At 40.8% G+C, this 22,219-nt stretch overlaps 1 protein-coding gene across 1 annotated transcript in view; it reads right to left on the bottom strand.

Annotated features, from left to right (window-relative positions):
- Positions 1–21,827, bottom strand: part of LOC124155229 — a 120,501-nt gene extending 98,674 nt beyond the window's left edge. The window contains exon 1 of the mRNA XM_046528945.1: positions 20,714–21,827. The gene's annotated coding sequence lies outside the window, so the exon portion shown is untranslated. The remainder of the gene's footprint in view (positions 1–20,713) is intronic.
- Between the last annotated feature and the right edge of the window lie 392 nt (positions 21,828–22,219).

Genomic DNA, 22,219 nt, shown 5'->3' on the forward strand with positions numbered 1-22,219 from the left:
AATTAACCCTTCCGTAATATTCTGACCCGCGCGATGTCCGCTGCATTCATTCCAGGATATGAGAATCGCGCGGGTCATTCGGCGGTGAATTTTAACACCCGCTTAGGCATAAGTAAACTGGACGCGGTACGACGGCTAATACCACTTACACAAGGGGCTGTGAGCAGTTTTGAAAAACATGGGAGCGTTTGCCCTCATGAATGTTCATTCATTATTTACCGCATGGAAAATTTCACGACGACCTTTCCCTCACGGCCTCTGAAAAGTTTTCGGCAAACCCTCATCCCCCGGACATTCCGCCGGACACCCTAAGCTCAACTATTTAACTGCGGGGAGTTTTCTCTCGTGTGAAATTGCCGGAGCAGTTGGTTTTTTTGTGAGAGATAGAAGGGGGCTTTTGCTTTTAAAGTACAGCTCACGTTCTTGGTCATTGCCGAGGAAAAGGAGGCCGGACGGCCGGCGGGAGGTGGGAGGCCGGCGCCCGCGTCAGGCGGCGTCGCTCGCCCCGGACTTCCGATGAGCCCCTCCAGTAACAAAGGATATCACACGGGCCCGCTTGCTTGCTTCGAGAGGCCCTCTATCCCACTCCCTCCTATGTATTCACACACGGTAGTGAGGCTGTACGCAAAAGCTCTCCGGTAGCCACCCTTTCCCGCACTCAAACGATCTCCCCCCCCCCCCCCCTCCAACTTGGCCCCTTTAAACCGTGTCACCGGATCAAAGTGGTTGCGGCACCTGTTCCGAGAGGTGGACCAGCTTACAGTGTGGACTGTGTGTGCCCCGTTGAGTGACCTTTTAAAACTTTATGGAACTCCGAGAGAGAGAGGTCAGGGGCGAATAAAAAAGTCGGGGCACATATCGCGGGGTGCTCGCTCTGGGACGGCGCCGCCGGCGCCGAGTAGTGGACGAAAAAAAAAGGACAAAAATATTTTCCGCTCCCGGAATCTGATTTAAGGTGAGATATTAGTTTTGATATCTTCAAAATTTGATTTTTGGGGGTGAACCAAACAAAAAATAACACAGCCTTACTAAAAATAAATCTTGGGTCTCCATGTTAATATTGGTACATTATTTGAAAATCGAAATAAGAGAGGCTATAAAGGTTGCAAAAGAGAAGAAATATGTCGCTATGAAAATGCAAGGTGATAGAGGAAAGGAACGGAGAGCTGCATCAAACCAATCTTTGTACTCCAAATGGCGGAAAAAAGTATTTTCCGCTCCGGAATCCTGATTCAAATTGAAAAATTGGTTGTGATATCCTGAAAGTTTAATTTTTGGATGAACCGAGCTAAGAAATGACACATAGCAGGTAGAAATAAACTTGGCTCTCCATGGTTAATATTGGAAGATTATTTGTAAAACGTACATAAGACAGTTTATATAGGATGTGAAAGAAAAGAAATAAGTCGCTATGAGACGGCTAGTGGATAGGAGAGAGCTGCATCAGATCAATCTTAGGATTGTTGACCCATGATGATCAGCTTCAATTTGATACCCTGAGTGATTGTTGGGTGTTAAAATTCGTCAAAGAGGGGAGAAAAAGTCATTGAAAATAGTTTTCTCATCCATTCACCAACTTCCTACACGTCTCAATGAAGAATTTTATCAAAAAATTAACAGTTTTATAAGAATGAAACGAGATACGCCCTTACAATTGATCTTTGCTCTGTTATTGCTACAGTAATCAGGTAATTGCAAAATGAAAGCGTAGTACATATTTCGGTCGGTGTTAGTTTTAGATTTTGCTTAGCTAGCTTTATAATATTTATAAAGGCGAGCCGTTCCAATTAGCGTTCGCGCCGTACCACCAAAAGAGCCGCGGGCTGGAAGTTGGAGGAAAGGGTTTGGGGGGTGGGTCTGAGCTTGGGGAAATTGCTGCTCTCCTCTGCGGAGTGGCACACGAATCCGAGTGGGGATTGAAATTTATCCTCTCGTCCGCCCCTTTCTTTCCCAAGTGCGCCGAATGTCACTTCAACGTCGAATTGACTGTATTGGGGTATCAGGAGGGGCTGAGATATTCCTGTCATGCCCTCGCCGGTCTCACACCGTGGAATTTTAATGAAAACAGACGCGCTTTGCCGGGAGTAATGAAACAAACTGTAACCTTGATAGCTTTGCAAATATACACGAATCTATGTATTGAAGTTTCTCGGACAAAAGCTCATACTAATGACATTTAACGGTGTATACCGATAGTACTCAAAGATTAGAACATTTTTGGTATGGACGGACGTGCAATCATTTTTTTTATAAATTAAAAAAAAAAATGCATATTCAATTTGTGACTGATAGAGAACGTCGCCTGTCACCGTTACAAAAATTTATTGCGCAAAATGAAGGAATTGCTCTTAATTTTATCCATCACTAGCTGCAGTTGGAAATCCCCTACTTATCTCTCTTCAATAACTTTTTTATATCGCCCTATATTGATTATAAAATATAAGATCTTTTATAATCTCCTTCATTTAATTCTTCGGTGGCTGTATTGAGTGATTTTTTTATTCACTTTCCATAGCATTATTGAAATCTTTTGAATTTTTTTTACTGTTTTTAAAATTTTATTTCCAAATATCTTAATGCCTATTCATCGATATGATGTTGTAAAACCTAAAAAGACACATATATAATTATATATTTACGAAACTATTGAATGGACGACCAGTTCACTGATTAGTTTCCAATTAGAAGTCACTTGAAACCTGTAAAATGAAGGCCAGAGACCTATATTTGTTCACCATTTTACCTTGGAAGAGTCCATTGTGTGAAGCTGAAGAAACAAACTTAAAACACCTCGTATTTGATTCCAACATTACCGAAACAAATTAAAGCATCATATCGACTTTCCTGTGAAGTAAAAGTTGTACCTTGCTGTAAAACTTGTAGAGTAAAATTTGTAAAACTTCCGAGTAAAAGTTGAACCTTTTTAGTTGTCTTATCAGAATTCCGCATATTTGCGTAATTTACCTTATTGTGTTCTCTTGCATTGATGTAGAAAGATTATTGTTGGTTTGTGCGCCGATCGATTTCATAGCAGTGATTGAAAATCTCTATATGATGCGACATCTCCTCAGGGTTAATATGCAATTTTGAAGAATTATCGGATTTTGCTGTTACAGATCTGCAGTTGTTTTCCGATTCCACTCCATTAGCTGTTGATTCTTGATTTATCCCTCCACGGCAACACGCGTGAGTTATCCAACTTAGCATTCTATTTGGTTAACGCGAAATTGACTTACGCGACACATTGCCGCGCTGACTAACCAAACCCATTATACTCCTCCGTTTACGTTTCATTCGATTTTAATTTCTGCTCGGTGGATTTTACTTTCGACATAATCTGATAGTTACTTCTCCCCATCTGCTTTCCACGTTCAACTTGTAGTATTAGCTAAATAGTTAATGAAAAGGGGTCTATAATTTCCCTAAAATTTGGAACCACTCGTTAAACCAAAACTGGAATACCCTCCTATTAGCCCAGTCAAGTTAGCCCAAAAAACAGGGGTACCACCTTGGATGAATTCCCAACAAGCTGAAAATTTACAGGAACGTTAGGAATACCACTCTTAATGAAATCCTGAAAAGTCCCCATCGATCCCGTTTGTGCTAAAAAATTTATTCAAGGTCAAAGGTCACAAAAATAGGTTTTTCGCATTTTTCGGCCAAAGGGTTAGTTGTGCAATAAAAATTGCTATTTTTGTCGCACAACTAAAAATTGTTATTTTAAATTTGTAGACCAGGAAATTATCTACAAAATTGTAATGGTACTTTTTACTCTAAGATTTACAATTTCAGAGAAAGCCGTTCGAATTTTAGTTGCAGCTGTCCAATAATTTTCGGAGAGCGCAACATTATAGTCATATACATCACGGAGAATACAGCTCCAGCTAACTCTCGAATGACCTTTTCTCAGAAACGGTAAATCTTAGTGGAAAAAGTGAAATGACAATTTTGTAGATAATTTCCTGATTTACGATTTTGGTCCCAGCAATTTTTTATCGTACAACTAACCGTTTGGCCAAAAAGTGCAAACAAAAAACATTTCTGTGACCTTTGAACTTGAATAAAGTTGTTTGCACACACAGGATCGATGGGGACTTTACAGAATTCCACAAGAGTGACATTAGTAGCGCTCATGTAAATTTCAGCTTGCTGGGCATTTATGCAAAGGTCAATGTCCATTTTGACTGGGCTATATTGTAGTTTACTTCCTCGACAGGGATTACCACAGTATAATTGTGATAATAACTTGAAACATTTAGCAGGACCTCATATCAGGTCCTGCTAAATGTTTCCTGGCTAAGGCAACCCAAGGTTTCCTTAGCGAGGGCCCTACAGTCTAGCAAAGTTTTCCATCCGGTTGTTGTGCATGCGGCTGTGATAGTCCGTGCGTAGGCGAGGAACTAACATACCCGTAAAATACCACTGGAGAGTCTGGTTATAGAGTGACGCGTGGTGCCAAATTTGACGGCTAATAGAAGTTCCTTCTAACTGTTGTTAACTGTGAAGCCGTGGAGCTCACACTTTTTAATTTATAGTGGTAGCATTTAGCGGAAATTTGAGGTCATGTTCATTACACTTTGGGGAACGAATAAAAATGATGGTGCGTTGAGACTATAATTTGATGAAAAATTAGGATTTCTTTTATGCTATGCAAGTATTTTTTAATTTCATTGTATTTTTCAAAGTTTTTGTGTTCTCAGTCAAAGTTAAAAACACTTAAACTTGATTGTTTCTGGCTTTACTTTGTGAAAATCCATTCTTAATAATAAAACGTTATTGTACTTTTCCACACGATTTAATTAATACGACCGGTTTCGTCGCAGAGGCGACATCATCAGGTACAGAATCCGTTATAATAACAGTTATTTTGTTCTTGTTTATCTGGTTGCTATTACGTTGGTAGGGGAGGGTTGCGTTGGGGTTGGAGCGTCACTCAGCTTCAGGGGAATCTCCAAGAGCGGGGAATAGTTTACAAAAATATTTTCATTTGCTAAAATTCCATTTTTTATATGCTTCCTTATCTCCAACTCCTCCAAGCAGTCCATCCTTCTTCCCTTTCCCTCAAGGTGGAGAATTTCTCTCCGACTCCCGCCACCACCCCTCTCATAAGCTAGCCGCCTTTCATGCCGTGTTAAACAGAGCACTCAACATCCCCCTCTCTGCCGAGAACCTCGCCATGGAAATCAAAACCATCAAAAACATTGCAGTTAAAAACAGATACGAAGAAAGTGTCATAGATAAATTGTTAAGGAAGAAATACTCTCTCCGGGCACAGAAAATGATATACCATTCATCCATTCATAATGAGCATAAGAAACGCTGGTGCAAACTGAGTTATTATGGATATATTTCACAAGCAACCGCAAACCTTTTTCCCAGAGAAGACTTTAAAATAGCATATTATAACATATCTAATTTAAGGGCGTTATTATGCAATACAAAAGATAAAATTGACTTAAATGATAGAAGTGGCATTTACAGACTCAAGTGCAGTGACTGTGAGACCTATTACATAGGCCAGACTGGACGTTCGTTCCGAGTAAGAGCAGAGGAACACGGAAGGCATTTGAGAAACGGGGAGTTAGAAAAATCGCATTTTGCGAAACATCTATGGGAGAGTGACCACAGGAGCAATTTTGTTCCGGAAATTCTCCACCTTGAGGGAAAGGGAAGAAAAATGGACTGCTTGGAGGAGTTGGAGATAAGGAAGCATATAAAAAATGGAATTTTAGCAAATGAAAATATTTTTGTAAACTATTCCCCGCTCTTGGAGATTCCCCTGAAGCTGAGTGACGCTCCAACCCCAACGCAACCCTCCCCTACCAACGCGTAATAGAAACCAGATAAACAAGAACAAAATAACTGTTATTATAACGGATTCTGTACCTGATGATGTCGCCTCTGCGACGAAACCGGTCGTATTAATTAAATCGTGTGGAAAAGTACAATAACGTTTTATTATTAAAAACACTTGTTGTGCACGTATGCTGTTATTCAAATGATCAATATGAATTGATGATATCGCTGATCTGTGAAAACATCAATTTCGGTTATTCTCATTTTTTATTCGTTGTTTTTTCCATATGAGCCATCTTTCTCGGGATATTTCCAATATTTCATTTGGAGTGAACTTGCACCTTCAATGTAATGGACAGGATGGTGATATAAAAAATTAGAAGACAATTTGTTAGTGGGCTGAAATTAATCTGTTTAAGTATTGCAGTTGGTTTATGAGGAAAAAATAAACGGAAGTATTTTAATCAAATAATACTCATGCTTTAATTGATGTATATTGCCTGTAGAATTGATCCTAATACTGTTTAATATTCGCAAAAGACTATTTTTTACTGAAAAACAATAGAAACAAGCGAGCACTATGGTGGCGAGGGAATGGTATCTACTTTCCTTTTGCCCTATCAAGTAACTAAAAATTTTAATCTTTGAAACCCAAGTTAAATCGTATCTTTTATATTATATCATCTAAAACCTGTCAAAATTCAAGAATTATTAGTAAGTTTTTTCTTAACTCCTTCTTGGGGTAACAATTTCAGAAAAATCTTAACCGTTTATATGTTGGAGCTTTTTATTCGGTTAAAAAACTTATGCGATAGTAAAATTTGTTGGTAGGCAGGTTTTTTTAAATCCATAACTTATTGGTGTTCTGAAAATATTTGTTTTTTATGGCTCAAAATATCTAACAGTGACGTTACGAGGTGCTAGAACAATGTCGAAGACCGTATTTGTGCCGCGGAAATACAATCCTTTTGTGTCCGCCCTTGTACAGAGGAGTCAAGCTACTGTGTTTGGAAAGGCCCAATAATCAATAAGGGTTTATATGGAGTCCCTTCGAGTGGCAAAGGGCTATTTTATGTAGGAGGTATTCCGGAATTGCCAGAAGAGAAAAGGTTAGGCCGTGTTCCCTCGGCAACGTGAATGGTGGAGTGGAACGTAAAGAAAAAGCAGTTTTGCCATTTTCTCTGCACAAATATTAGTACACTATATCGTCGTCTGGCTCTCGTGCTAGCTCAACTATCGCGAAATGTCTGCCGGGGTATGCTCGGAACTTGGGTGCCGAGGAGGTTGAGGAGAGAGATAGAGAGAAAAGAATAGACTGCCGGCGGAAAGGAAAGAATAGGCTAGTAGAAAAATTCCGAAAGAAACCGGCCGTGGGCCAGGAGTCCGACGTCGCTGGGGCTCTGCAAATACTGCCCTCACAAAAAGCAGCGCCAGGGGTTTCTCGTTATCTGCGTCCCTTATCTGATTCCGTATTCTCCTCGGAAGAAACGATCTCGGCAGTCCTTGTATTCGGAGGCTTTTGTTATTCTTGCCCAATAAAGAGACGCGTGTATGTGTCCGGCTTCGGTTACGTCTCGTGCACGGGCTTTCTCTGAAAAATTTCGGCGCTCTTTCTGGTTTTGTGTGTGCAGTTGAAACGCGGGAGATACTACTACCCTGTGATATGTCCGTCCTCTCTGATACTGTGTCGAGTCGTTTGACCTCGAGAGGGGGAAGAGGACTTGTTTTCGGACCTAATTGAACAATTTCGTGGGGATTCATGTTTTTGGTTGACCTTATTCACGACGCCTTGTACTCGTCCCGTTCATCATCCCATTCACGAGCTTCTGCTGCCAATTGGCTTTTTGCATTGTAACATTCTCATATTTTGAGTAGTTTTGATAATTTAATATGTAAAATTTTCGGCGTGAAAAAGTGCGTGGCGTAAATATAAAGATAACACGTTATGAAAATTTAATGCTTCTCTTGTTTTCAAGTCTTATTCCAAATTTTCTCCGAATGTTTACCTATGTAATTATTTATTAGTTAGTTTTATAATTATTTATATCTACAGATATAAAAATTCAGCGATATAAATGCATTATAAATTTGAGGCTAAAGTTGGGATAAAATTTCAGCCATATTCCAAAGCGGGTTTGTATTAGTATTTTCTGTTTATTTCAATTTGAATAAATTAATGATAAATTTAACGTGCCACGATGCATAAGTTTATTCGACAAGTTTATTTTGTGACAAATTTAACAAACCTATTGTCTATTAGTCTTACATAATTACCTCACCCTCGAATTCAAATTCATACATCATTAATTTAGCATTAGAATTTTGTTACATGAGACAACAATGTCCCCTTTCGATAAACTTCCCTCGTCAGTCATCTCATGATAAATTGATGAAAAACGCATCCGTTTTATAAGATAACTTGACCCACTCTTTAAAAAATTCAGAGTAATATTTCATATTTCACTGAATTAGAAATAGGGAAGCCTCCTCTTTATTTTCCACGAATGCAAGGCAAACTGCTCGTTTAGGGTAGCTCCAAAAGTTGGCGTAACTTTCCAGCAACTCGCGGATGAGTAATTCTAGTTTTAATACTTGGTCGTACGGCCCAGAATTTCAGAAGATTTTTCAAACCTTTATTTTCATCCCGTTCGTCTAATCAAGGGTTGATAGGGTTTCTTCGCATACAATAAGTTTGAAACTTTACTTCGTCCCGCTTATTTTATCCACTGTAATTACAATGCCTTATCCCATGTGAAAGAGGGTCATTTTGTGAAATACAAGCTATGTGCTCATCAATAATTCATCATTTACAATAGCTACAGAATGAATGGCATAAGTATTCCTAAATTTTATGCGTGCGGAGTAATTAAATGAATTATAATGTTGATATGCCTTATAATGGTTGAGTAGCAAGTCTAGTGAAAAATGACTTACTTTTGAAGAATCGATTCCCACTTATTTTTGCAAATTAAGAAAATAAAATTTTCTGTTATCCACAATTAATTTTATCTTTGAAGTATAGGAAAATCCTTTTGGACAGAACGTTGAACATGGTAATGTGTGCTACTTTTGTATCTCGTAAGCACTTGTGATAGAGTGGGAATAAAAACCCTTGCTTTGTTTCGGATTATTTTTTACCTTGAAAAAAACATTTTCATCATGACAATCGTAGTATTGAACTTTTAGCCACGGGCACTTAACCAAATTAAATTTTTCTGGCACCGTCCTAAGATAGCGTTCTTCTTATTTTAACATTTTTCCTCTCTTCTGATTTGTCGGTCTTCTTTAAAATCTCGCATGTCTAACAAAATATCTCCGTTATCTCTGTTTTTACCCTCGAGTAGGTAAATGTAGTTTTAATCTTCGGTCGAACAACCTAGAATTTCATTTATCTCGGGGTTACAAGTTTTGAACCTTCAGATCTATGTCGTTGTTATCGATCCTGAATCTATTATTAATTACTTACCCCAATCGTCTCTTTCCTATGTATCCTACTTCAAAACATTTTAAAGTGAGTTAATTTCTTTTGTTCTTCCCGAAATCGTTGCCGCTAAATTCGCCTATCGATTCTCATCTACCTCCCTCAAAGGCAAAGCTTTGAGAACTTAAAACACTCCGCTTGGCTGCTTCAAAGGATGATGGAGCGAGTGAATTTGATTTAAGTATGCCAACAGATTTCGATCTTCCCTATACTTCTCTAAAGTTTCCGACTAAATTGTATCACATTCAGTCGTACCTACGGGTTTTAAAAATTATCGTAGTAACGCAGTTAATTTCATTTCTAAGGTGCTTTGAGGAGATTCTAATATTTTGCACTTACATTAAACCTGATGTGATAGGAGAACAAAGTCGAAATTTTTGGGGGGATGATCAATTATTATCGAATACCTGAAGGAAATTTTGAAAGATGTCGAAATAAGAAAGTATAACGAAAGTATAATTTGCTAAGCTGGAAAGATTTTATGAGGTACGGTTAAATTCGACTAGTATTCTTATCAAGGAGTTTTTAAGGCTGGTCGTGTAATGCAGAATTGCATAATTTTGAAATCCTATAAAAAAATGTAGTTTGAGTAATTATTCTTTTCAAAAATTATTTACGTACTTCTGGTTATACAGGGTGTTTCAATAGGAACTTTCAATACTTCAAGACGTAGTAACGGAGGCAATTTTAACCATTTTTATATCCATGTTTTATGATATTCGCGTTCTTGTTTGTCCTTCCGGGAAAAATCTTGCAACTCAAATTTCGACCACTTCTCGATAAACTAGAGCGCTGAAATTTAAAGGATATGTCAGAAGTGGATGACAATGCAATTTTCTTATTCTTTTACCACGATAGGAACACTATTTCGTGTAATATTTAGAAATAAAAATGAAATTTGGAGTTCCAAAAATGGTCGCCAAAATGCAGGCTCTGCAATCATCACAGCTGTATGTAACTGACTTTAGAACGTAACTACAACAACATCCGCCCTTGATCTAGTTGTTATAATATGCGATTGCTGTGCGGAGGAGTCTTCGATCGAGACTCTTGATGTAGCTTTTTTATATCATGTTTTTTTGTCTAGATGGGGTCGTAACTCCTTAGTTACTTGGCTATCACAATGCAAACATTCTGATCGATGCACTTTGCAGTAACTATGAAAACGGTTTTTCTCGAGTATCTACCCTTTCGAAATTTTATTCAATACTTTGGATTTTTAAGGGAATTTATTAGTTAAGGTTGGATTAAAATGTGCTATAATAATTATCTGAAAAAAATAATCTCAACCAAAAAATCTCTCGATTACAATTAAAAATGCTTAAAATTTTCTCCCATTCCACCTCCTGAAGTATTGTTGACTCCCCCTGAAACGTTCTGTAAATAAGCGCATAGTTATTGGCAATGATTAGGTAACGAGACCAATTAGTAAAGAATGCCTAATCTTATCAATTATTTTAGTGCGTACTCCAGTATCATGATTTCATTAACATTTTTCCAATTGGCCCGAGAACGCTTGATTTTTTTACTCGCCAATTCAAGTTTACCCCATTATCCGCCGCTGCTCCGCAAAAGGATTTGCTGTCATTGCAACCCAGCATTCCGGAAACCACGCACAGGAGTTACTGGGGCATTGAGGCTATAATTAGGCTCTTCCTTGTCACTCAGCAATGATTTATTGAACTTCCGAATCGGAGAGCCAAATCCGGAACCAATTTCTCCCTTCCCTTCTCTCCACCCACGCCATTCGTCTTTCCAAGTGGCACTCCGAAAAAATAAAAGAAGGAGGGAAGAAATGCGGTGGTGAAGGAGTAGCGATCCCTCACGGTGAATTAGGAGCGTGCTTTGCGCAGTTCTGTGGCTTACTTTCATCGCGAATGGAGGGGAGGATAGAGAAAGAAAGATAAAAAAAAACCTCTAATTGGAACAATGTTTGGCGAGATCCTAGCCAAGAAGCTCGTAGAGAACCCCCCCGAAGGTATAGAGGGAAGCAAATAGCTCATAGGAGACTTAGCGTAAACAAGTGCGGGTCCTTGCCTCCTCCCTTCACTCCCCCTGCGTGCAAGGAGGTTTCTCAACCGCTCTTGAGACAGAGACCAAGTTTCGATATATTCGCGAAAGAGAGCGTGGCGCGCGCAAGAATTCTCTCCCCAAGTTGTTTCGCTTTCGGGTTATGGGCTCAGTCGATTCGCCATTGAAATCATTTCGTGCATTCCTAGATCTTAACGACGGAAACGTAAGCGTGCAAATATTTGAAGCGATTGCATCAAGCCTGGTCTTATGTAACCTAGTTTCCTATTTTCCACCTTTCGATTTCACCTTCCATGTTTTGAGAATGATTTTCTGAAAAACTGTACTTCGCAGCTCTTATCCGGAAAGTCTAGCAGAGTATAATATATGTAAATGTACAGCTTCTTTAATAATCTACCGAAAATTCCATTAAACATTGTTTTTAATCATTTTTTTAATGAATGATAAATAATTATAATGAATAACGCTTTGACTGACCTACATATGAGAGAAATTAATACCTATTTTATACTAAAATCAATTAAGCATATTAGTTAAACCTATATTTATAAGCTAGAAAAAGTGCCTATCTTGTTTTGCGTGTATTCATTGCAGATGTTTAATGCTACTCTACGTACATAAGGTGGATTCTATGTACCTAATGATGCTGTAACTACGTTAGCGTTTTATATATTCTAATATTGAAGGTATCATTGACGATATTGAGGACATTGAGGACAAAAGTATCATTGAACTCATAGAAATGCATGCATTTTGGAGATGTAAAGATACAGTCGTTCATCGTTTTTATACCACTGTTTACTTCTATGAAACAGAGGAACTTTTCGAATTTCACTTTAGTTGAAATTAGAAATCAAAAACGCAATTCTAGCCTAATTTAGTATGAAATGATCGTATTTTGCTTCTCAAAACTAAATGTTGAGGTGGTGATTTAGAATAGTAATATTGCAAGGGAATCTTAATATATTCTGGTTATCACTTTTAAAATACATCATAGAAAAGCTGCTATTATCCTAAAAGTTAGTCTTGGATCAGCGCTCACACTGAAGTTCTTGATTAGTACGACTGCTAGCCATTAATATTCGGAGAATAGATTGGTGACAATTTAAAATATCTTAGTGATACCGATATTTTTGCCATTTGGAAAGCAAGTAAGTGACTAAAACCCTAGGCTGTCTCTTACATTATCTAGATTTGCCGGAATTTCATTTTTCCCCGCCCCCCATTAATAAGATGAAATACCTTGTTACTTACGCGTGGTATGCCTTCAATGCAATTGTGTTTCAAAATATGCCTTCAATGCAATGTCTATTCATTGTGTGCAAAATAAATATGAAAAATTCTTATCTCAAATAGAAAGGTCGTGAACATTAAATTCAGATCCTGCTGAAAACTTTCGCCTTTCCTCGTTCCTTTTACTCTCCGTCAATTTCCCCTTCCGTACATAATTAAACCTCGAACACCGCGAGTCTATTCTCATTACCTTCTCCAATGTTCACGTTTTCACCCTATACAGTGCTTTTCTCATGATCAGACATGCAATATGCGAGAGCCTGTTCCTTACATTCATTAACATTGCCCTTCTCGTTAACTCTTCCTTTTTCTATTCATAGGTTTCCTTTGATAGTACCGTTTCCTCCCCTCATCCTTCGCTGCTATTATCTAGCTTTCTTTCAACCTAATCATTGAAATTGCTCTACCTGCTTAGTTTATGGTCGTATTCTTTCATGTTAAGCCTCTCTCTTTCCTCTCAAAGTTTAAAAAAACCGCATTGCTTTAGTTTATCGGTAAACTCTTGTTACACTTTTAACATTTTTCAAAATTTCCTATACATTTCCTGTCAAAAAGTAGGCTTTAAGAAACTCATAGATTATTAATTATTATTCTTATTCTTAGCTTGTTCTAAACTATTGTCTTCTCAGTATTGAAATTTTTTCCATATAAATGCCCCAAAAACGTGTTTCAGCGCAATAGATGTGCTCAACCAGTATTTTGCCGTTTTTATCTTGGGAACATGAATAGAACCTCCACGTGTCTCACTCTCCAAAGTACGTAGTACAAAATTAGCGAGTAATACATATTCAACAAAAATAATGATGGCTAGAAGTTGATTGTGGACTCAGTGATTTTAATTTTCTCTTATTTGCTTTAGGCATGGTGAATCTAGAAGGTTTAAATCGGACGTGTGTGTTGAAAAAATTTGTTCTTCTGTTGAACATATAAAATAACACTTGTGCCGGAGCAAGAGGATTGAGTCACCAAAAATACATACTCGTGATTGCACCTGCTACTGAAATATTTAAGTACCTACGGATGTTATCTTTGCCAACGGATTCATGTTTATTCCTATGATTTTAGAGAAGCGATGTTTGATTGAGTGTGAAAATGTATCCTTATCACTTAAAAGATTTTTTTGTGTTTTTAATGTTACATCTGTTCATATTCAGCCTATTAGGCTTTCAAAACTTTTCTTTTGAAATAAGATGATGTTAAAGAACATGCGTACCTAATCAGTATGATGGATTGTAAGGATTACAATGATATAATATGTGCTTTGAGCTTCCTATATCAACATGGAAGCTAACTTCACCTCTCCTCCTCATTCGCTCATGGATGCTCTGAAAACCCCTGCCTTGCACCGAATTGCAACGCATCCCTCCATATCACATTGACATTCAATTTATCGCACTCGAGTCCGGGACAGAAGAGATTTTAAGCACCCTTTCGACGTAGAAGGCCGGCGGATTTAGGCGGAATGGGCTCGGAGACCACGGAGTCGTCTAGCTCCACTTACCTATCCAACAAGCGTAGCTTAGGTCGATAGAGAAATCCTCTAGCTAAAGGACCGTTGCAGGAAGAGGCTCTGTTGTGACGGGGAGGTCTCACATAAAGTGCTCATTATTCTGTCTACCTTCACGAGCTGATTTTATGTTAAAATTCTAGAGATTCCGTTTTCCGCGGTAAAGTTGATTTGGTGGAATGAGAATCTTGCGTAGTCGTAATTTGTATGTAAAAAAATAATTTGGTTAATGTGATTTTCGGATTCAGCTGAAAAAACTATGTCCTCGTTTGAAATCTCTGCGGTCGAAAGATAACAGAAAAACGGTTTGGGTGCCAACGCATTTCTCTTTACATTTTTTCATGGAATTAAATTCATTAAAATGAAGTTCATACGTTTTTGATTCCCTGGAAACTCTGCCATGGACGAAAGTCAACCGATACTACCGACGGAATATAGTTGTCTCTTGTTTTTTTTTATAAAACAAATTTTTGTGACATCAGAGTTTAATTTGATTGTGTTTTCAAAGCGCTACCACTAGGTTTTTCTGTGAATGCGTTGCCCGAAACCGATAGCGTATGGTCTCGTTGGAGATACAGGTGCAGGGGCAAATGTAATTAATGGGAAAATGGTAAATCTCCGGCGGGTAAGGATGGAGAGTGAAATACGCGTAAAGGTCGATGAGGAACGGAAACACGAGGCATGTAAGAAGCTAAATGCATGCATTTTAATGAAGTTCGTAGCTACGTTTATGTATTTACATGGACAAGTAGTAAATAGGTCACCAGCGAAAGGTATTTCCATCCATCCTGGAGGCAATAAGCATTCACTTCACTTAGTTTGTCAACAAGGTTTCCAAATACTTTATGTACCTTGCCAAACCGTGGTGACAAGTATGAAAAAATTCTGATTTATATTAATCAGTTTTGTTTATGTATGTCGTAGTAAATCAAAGTTGTAAAATTTATGAAAAAAATTAGATTAGTTTTTACTGATGCTTCAGGCAATCATCAGCTCAGACCAACGGTAAATAAAGGCACCTAGTTGCTGGCGAGTCGATGGCGAGTCGGTGGCAGTGCACTCTTCCACCCAGAACCTTCTAGTGATCAAAAACATTATAAATTTACATCTGGATTTTCACTTGGTAACTGTCAAATTATTCCTTCGAATTCTGCATAATTTTCTCCAACTTATTCTGGGGTGACCTGTATTAAAGATTTTATTTTTCTCCAACTTTTTACCACTCAATCTTTCTTTTCTACAGCTAATTGTAATTTAAGAGTTACTGTAATTTCCATGTAGGTTTTCCATCTCACACCCGCGTCCATTTACTTCCCAAATACAGAAGGGAAAATTTTTAATCGTAATGATTTAGTAGTGACTTTAATTAATAATTTTTCTACCCTGAAACTAGGTTACATACTCTTTACAACTATGATTTAGAATAAATTTTTCGTCGACGGGCCTACTGCAACTTTTCCGTGATGGGCAAAGAGTAAACCTAAGCAATGCTCCACACCACACGAGTGTCTTTGATGTTGATTTTCAAACTGAATCCGGCTGGATTTTAATCCTCGCCTTCGCGCAGGTATTTCCTTTTCGAGGTGGAACTTAATTTTCGCACGAAAATACGAAACAAGCTTCCTTAGAGAGGCGGAGACCAGTAGATTGGCCTGGTGCAACGCGATCCCTGAATACCAAAACCGATGCCGGTACCTAATCAAGGCGTTGACGAACTCCGGAAACGTGCGCCGAAAATGTTTACCCAGAGATGAAGAGAAACGTGCAGTGGTGCCGCTGCACTTTTGTGCATTCCACCCTCCCCCCAATCCCCCGCGGTCGTTCCACGGGCGGCATCCGGTTTTTCGGGTAACCTGGCCGAGTTAGCGGCGGAGAAGCAATATGCGTCTGCCGCGCCGTGATGGACATCAAGAGTCGCGAAAAAGAGCAGCCGCCGCCTCCGATGCTCATTTCGGGTTTTTACGGCGAAGGGAGGAGGAAGTTTTTTTTCTCTCCTTTTTTTATGAGGCTTACGGAAGCCTCCTTTTTTTATCGTTCAGGAGTCGCCCGTGATGATACGAACACATGTTCGGTAGCAGATAAAAGTGTTCCTCCTCTCTCTCTCTCTCGCTTCTCCCTCTCCAACTAAGTAAACGGTGCCAAGATCCACAGCGTATGAAAGACCTGGGGAATCTCCGAAGAAGTAATTAAGTATCGATTTTCGAGCGAGCGGGTTATTGGAAAGGCCGTGGCTGGTAGGGAGTAGGATGAGGGTGTGATGGCTGGGTCGAGCAGATAGACAAGCGGATCGCGGCGATGACGGAACGAGGGGCTTAGGAATCAAGAGAAGAGGCGCGAACGAATGGTGCTGCATGCATGCATGTGTGTATGTGACTGGTTCGAACGAGACATATTGTGATCATCAGCATAGAAATGGAACAATCAATCGAGCCATTAGACTGAAAGCATAAACCTTCCACTTCGAGACAAGCGAGCCGACAACTAGCGATCGGCTCTCTGAAATGAAGCGGAGATACTTGGTACACAACGTATCAAATTCTATTCTCACGAAAGTATTAGAAGAAAGTAATGATAAGGGCCCGTTTTACAATGTCTCCTTAGCTTTAACCAGAACGTTATTATGCCGCATTCACTAACTGATTCAAGCCGAAGGATGGTTTGGACAGATGAAGGTGCAGCTCACCCCGAACCAATCTACGGACGGGTGAATTTTGCACATTTTGGCTAGGTTTCCTACACTGCGCCACTTCGAGGGTATTTTTTACTTCACCGTTTAAAAACCGTCGACATACCTAACTTGACTATAGCAGAAAGCTACATTAAGCAATGCCGTTCTGAATAAATTAGTAGTTAAGTTAGCTTAACGTGGAAGCACTATTTAACTTCGGTCATAACACACCGCAAAATCGTTACTAGAACAAAAGAAACCGGCCCTTAGATGTTTCAAAACTGTCCACGTAACCTACTTAAGATGCGATCGGAATAGCCGACAGTTTGCCTGACGATACTGTAAAATGTGGAGTGTTTTAGGTCACGTTTGTGGCGCTTATCAAAGCCCGATGATCGTCGATATTCCATGTTATTGATTGTGATGTAAGCGCTGAAAGAAACGGACTGATATTGTGGAACCTTCGTGGCTGATATTGTAGAATGCTCACGGTCTTGAAAACGTTGCGTGGCGTCGACTTTTATCTCAGTTTCCCGTGTGTTGGAATTAGAGAAGATACGTGAAATCCAGGAAATCGAGCGTAGACTCTTCCCCACAATTCACAGAAATATTTTGATAAATGATGGCTGCTCTGAGCTGTGTCGCATTTCATAAAACAAATGGGTGTGAGGATTGATGCTTTCAATTTTGCGTGTCGTGAGTCGCACCATAATGATGACAACACTAGAAAATATGCTGGGTGATGAATGAAGATACATCGTCGACTTCTGGAGAAGCATAAACTGAAACGCATGACAGTGGAGAAAAATTAGATGTTGGTGTGAGAGAGCCCTCCTAATCTGGAGATAAAACTTCATTACCGGGAGTATGTATCTCTTTCATCGTTTTACCAGAATTTTCCTGAGAAGCATATTTTCTTCTGCATCTTTTTTGACTGAAATTAGATATTTATTTATACCCATCATGTAGTCGAATGTGTTCATCATGTAGAATGGCGTCATTATTTGCGAATCATATTTTAAAATTTACCCGCTGTTCATGTGATTTATTTTGAATGGAAAACGTTCAGGTGCTCATTTCCATCCAATTGTGATTGCTAAAATAGGGTCATCAGCCATACAAATCTAATAAATTCTAAACCCCGATTGACACTGATTTTGCAGAATTCTCGCCCGTCCGCGAATATCGCAAATGGTAAAAAAAAGCATTGTTCGCCTATGCATAAAATATGCTATCAATCACTTTTATAGCAAGGTTTGAGCACTCCGGCCTGTACGGGCTTCTCTCAATTAGGAATAATTGGCTTGACAAGTGCACCTTCATTTTTGTAGCAGTCACTCGAATCTGATCCGCGGAGACTGGAGAAAAGTCTTATGATCCCCTCGTCGCTGGGAAACGAACACCTATTGTCGAGCGCAAAGTCGTCCCATATCCTTTCTATTGGCTGCTCTTTTGTGGATGGGAACAATAAATGCTCGAACGAGATAAAAATATCGACTTGGGAGAAAGAAAGAGTGAGAGAGAGAGGAAAACCTTCCCGTATATCTCTCTGCCGATGGAAATATATTTATCAGGGGTGTGGAGTGGGACTTTTAGGGGAGGAGGGGGTAGAGGGAGGGTTGGACCTGGCGCTGTTGGAGAGAGAAGAAGACAAAGAGGAGGAAAAGGATCCTTTTAAAGCGGGCTTGAAGTGACGGGCGAAGAGGGTTTTTGAGGAGAGAGGTTAAACAGCGCTAACTTGACGTGGTAACAATCCACCTTTTGCAAATCATGGAGGTCGGGCACAAGGGGTTCAAAAGCTTCATCGTGCCCTCGAGGAGGGAGACGCAGAAGAACTGGGGAGGGGAGGCGGCGAGACGTCTTCAGAACGACCGACGAGCCAAACGAAAAGATAAAAGAAAGAGTTGGAAAAATTAAAAAGGTCGTAAGCCTCCTTAGCCAAGGTGAGACGCTCACTCCACTTCATTTATCCCACAAACTCCTCGCAGCGTGTTCGTGACCGGCTAAATTTTCTGTTATTATTTAAGCATTCTACATGTCAAGATAGCTTTCATCACCATCAGTCATCAATCCGGAGATTGATTTGACGCATGTCTCTATCAACTAGTCATTTAGCACGTAAATAATTATTTTATTTTATATCTTTCATCACTTTTTATGTTTCCCATTCTATGTATTGCCTTCCTCTGACTTTATTTCCTTCCACCAGTCCTTCAATGGTTATTATATCAGACCATCATGTCTCAATGATATCTCTATGTAGGTTTACATGGAGTATTTTGAAAATGACCCCGGCATGTCACCCGATTTCCAGTCCTCTTCATTCCTTTTCCTCGCTTATCTAGCATTACTACGTCTAACACGGATTTTAACATCCCCTCCGCTTATTACTTGCTCCTTTCAAACCCATTGTATCTCACCTAGAAGAGCCCTCCCCTCGCCAACCGTGTCTTGCACTTCGCCGTTCCTCCTATTCTGCGTCATTTTCACCTTCTCCATTCTGCTCCATACCCACATCTCGAACGATAAAAAAAAGTCATCAATTGCGACAGAAGTTAAAAAATAAAGATACTATAGTTTTCCGTCTCTCTATTCGTCGCTTAATTGTCGAGATATTTGCGGCGAAATTTCGACGGCTTTTACCCTTTCGTAAATAAGTTGCTAACGTCATACACTCCTGCCGAGCGGATCTCCGCAGCACGCTTACTCATCATCCTCTCGTGGTTCCTTATTGTTTACACTTTAGTCAGCGGTGAGCCTTCTTGTCCCTCAATGAGCGGTTCTCCCTGAACGAGTGAATGAACCCGGACTCGAATGACGTCACCAACTCGCGAAAAGTGGGCGGATACTTTGGTATCATATTATCATATCCACTGCTCCTCCCCTATTCCTCGTCCTCGCGTAGTTTCTAGCTGGTTACACATTCGTCAGCGGTGAGCCCTCTAGTCCCTCAACGGGCGCTTCTCCCTGAACGAGTGAATGAACCTGATCTTTAATGACGACACCAACTAGTGAAAAGTGATTGGATATTTTGGCTTAATATTTTGGCTATTCATTTTTTACTTACTAGATGGTGGCTGCCAGAGGAACTTTTTTTCTTCGTGGCTAATGTTTCGCTATTGTCTCCTGAATTTTCTCCCTGCCAGAGCATGAATGTATGTGTATGTGCATGTCTATCAACTTGATTGTAAGAAAGGACTGTATAATCCTAAATTCGGTTGACAAATAAAAACGAAATTATAATTATAATTAATATTAATTTTTATTAACCGCAATTAACTTTCGGAGTGAATGATCCCATTCTATTCTTCATATGTCCTTTGCTGCAGTGCGCGCCTCATTGCCGAATATGGGAAAAGACGGGAGAGGAGGGAGCATAGAGATGAGAAGAAGATAGGGGACTAGAGAGTTTGAGAGGGCGAGGAAGGGGGATATTCCATCTGCTCCACGAGACCACGAGGATCCCGCTGCCCACATCCACCACCTGCTACATTTTTCAAAACTCTTCTCGAAAATCAACACCTGACCTCTCCCACGCATTCCCTCTCTCTCCTCTTTTTCTTTTCCACCCTCCTAACCTACTACCACTCCCTATATATCTCTTCTCTCCCCTCCTGTGAGCAAGCACGCCAACCCACTTTTTCAGCCCTTCTCCATCCAGCCATCCACCACTTCCCATGTAGACACCGAATCAAAAAAAGAAAAGAAGAAGAGAACAAAGCATCACAACCACCGAAATCTACGAGCCTCGCCCTCACACACAGATACAACCCTCGCGATGGCACACACACGAAAAAAAAAAACACCAGCAAACACATGCAAGCTCCCCCCTTTTTCTCTCTCATCACATCATACACACACACATAGCCACTCTGTGTATATCTCTCCCTACAGCACCCGCATGGCACGATCTCAGGGACATCCATCAAGTACGAACCTTCTCGTTTCCTTTATTTATTTGTTTTTTTCGCTCCTCGCTTCCTTGCCGATGTCTCTCCTCCCGTATTTTTTTTTCTTCCTTCGCTTTGGGCCGTGTTCCCGAGGTCGCGCGCCGGCTTCTCCTCCTCTTCGGATCCACCCACGATTTGTGGCCGTTATCTTCCTCCCCTTCCGCCGTTTAGTAATGTGTGCGGGGTTGGAGGGAGGGCAGAAGAAGAATTCTCCAACCTGCTGCTGCTGCTGCGTGTCTTTTTAACAACTCCGCGACTTCGTCACCATTGCGTCTGAGTCGTCGCGGATTATCGTCACTGTTTGTGGGAATCACTGCTTTATTCTGGGGTGGGTGGGGGGGGGGGGGATTACCCCCGAAGGGAAAAACCACCGTGCACGTTGTACAAGCGTCGAAAATTCAGTGCCTTGGATGAAAATACAATTGCTCTCGATGGTTACCTACTGGTTCCGACTCTTTGGGTTCAGATCCGATATGTTTGAGGTCGGATTGAAGCTCTTCCTATACTTTACGTCCTTGAAATGTGCCTTCTTCTGATCACTAAGGAAAGGGCAATAATGGGAGAATCACGTGGTCGATTCATGGTTCACACTCGGTGCACGTGTACTCGGATAATTAAGCGCGGGACCGCTCCGAGCCGGATAAGTTCGAGTGGGATGTCCTATATCACGTTCGACACACTATCACTCAATCCTGCATCAAAACAGGAATGCACACATATCCAACATACACGCACTCGCACACACGTCGAGAGTATTAGAGGCAGGTCAACACGAGATTCAGATGGGGAAACAGAACGTATCCTACGAAGCCACTCAAACTCACGGAAAATGCTCCCCTTTCTTCTTTCACCCGCTGTAAATCCACCAACGCCTTTTTCATCCCTCCACCCGCCACTACTTCCACCCCTCCCACTGCTTATACCTTCGGGGAATCTCCTCTTTCCCACGATTCCTCACTTATAAATCTCGCGGCCGCCGGCAGAGATGTAAGGAGGTTCTCCGGTTCCGCCGGCCCCAAGGGGGGGAGGAGGAGGTCCGAGAAATCCCTCCCCCAGAAGTGTTAGCAGGTTGTCGTGGGCGCACCGTGGGCCGTGGTTCCCCCCCCCCCCCCCCCCGACGTGGGGAGGAGATGACCGCGTCGTCTCCGTACCGTGCCGGCCGCAAAGAGTGGGCGTGGACGCCGGTCGCTTTATGCACTCCTTCGCGCCGATCCAGTCGCGAGCGTCCGCGGGTGTCCACGCGTTCGTGGGGGCCGGTCTGCGTGGCCGACCGAGCCGCGGTGGCGATGAGCTCTCTCTCTCTCCGCTGGTCGCGTTACGTTTCTCGTCGTCTCCCCAAAGGATCGCGGACGATGGATGGGAATAGGAGGACTTGCATGGGGTGGTGTTGTCCGGGAAGGGGGGGGAGGAGAAGGTTGTTTTGTGCGTGAGTCGGGGAAGGGGAGGGGGGAGGAGTTTCTCTCCTCTCTGCGAGACACCAAAACTACCGCCTC

The sequence above is a fragment of the Ischnura elegans genome, chromosome 3 (genome assembly GCF_921293095.1).
Source record: "Ischnura elegans chromosome 3, ioIscEleg1.1, whole genome shotgun sequence".
NCBI classification, from domain to species: domain Eukaryota; kingdom Metazoa; phylum Arthropoda; class Insecta; order Odonata; family Coenagrionidae; genus Ischnura; species Ischnura elegans.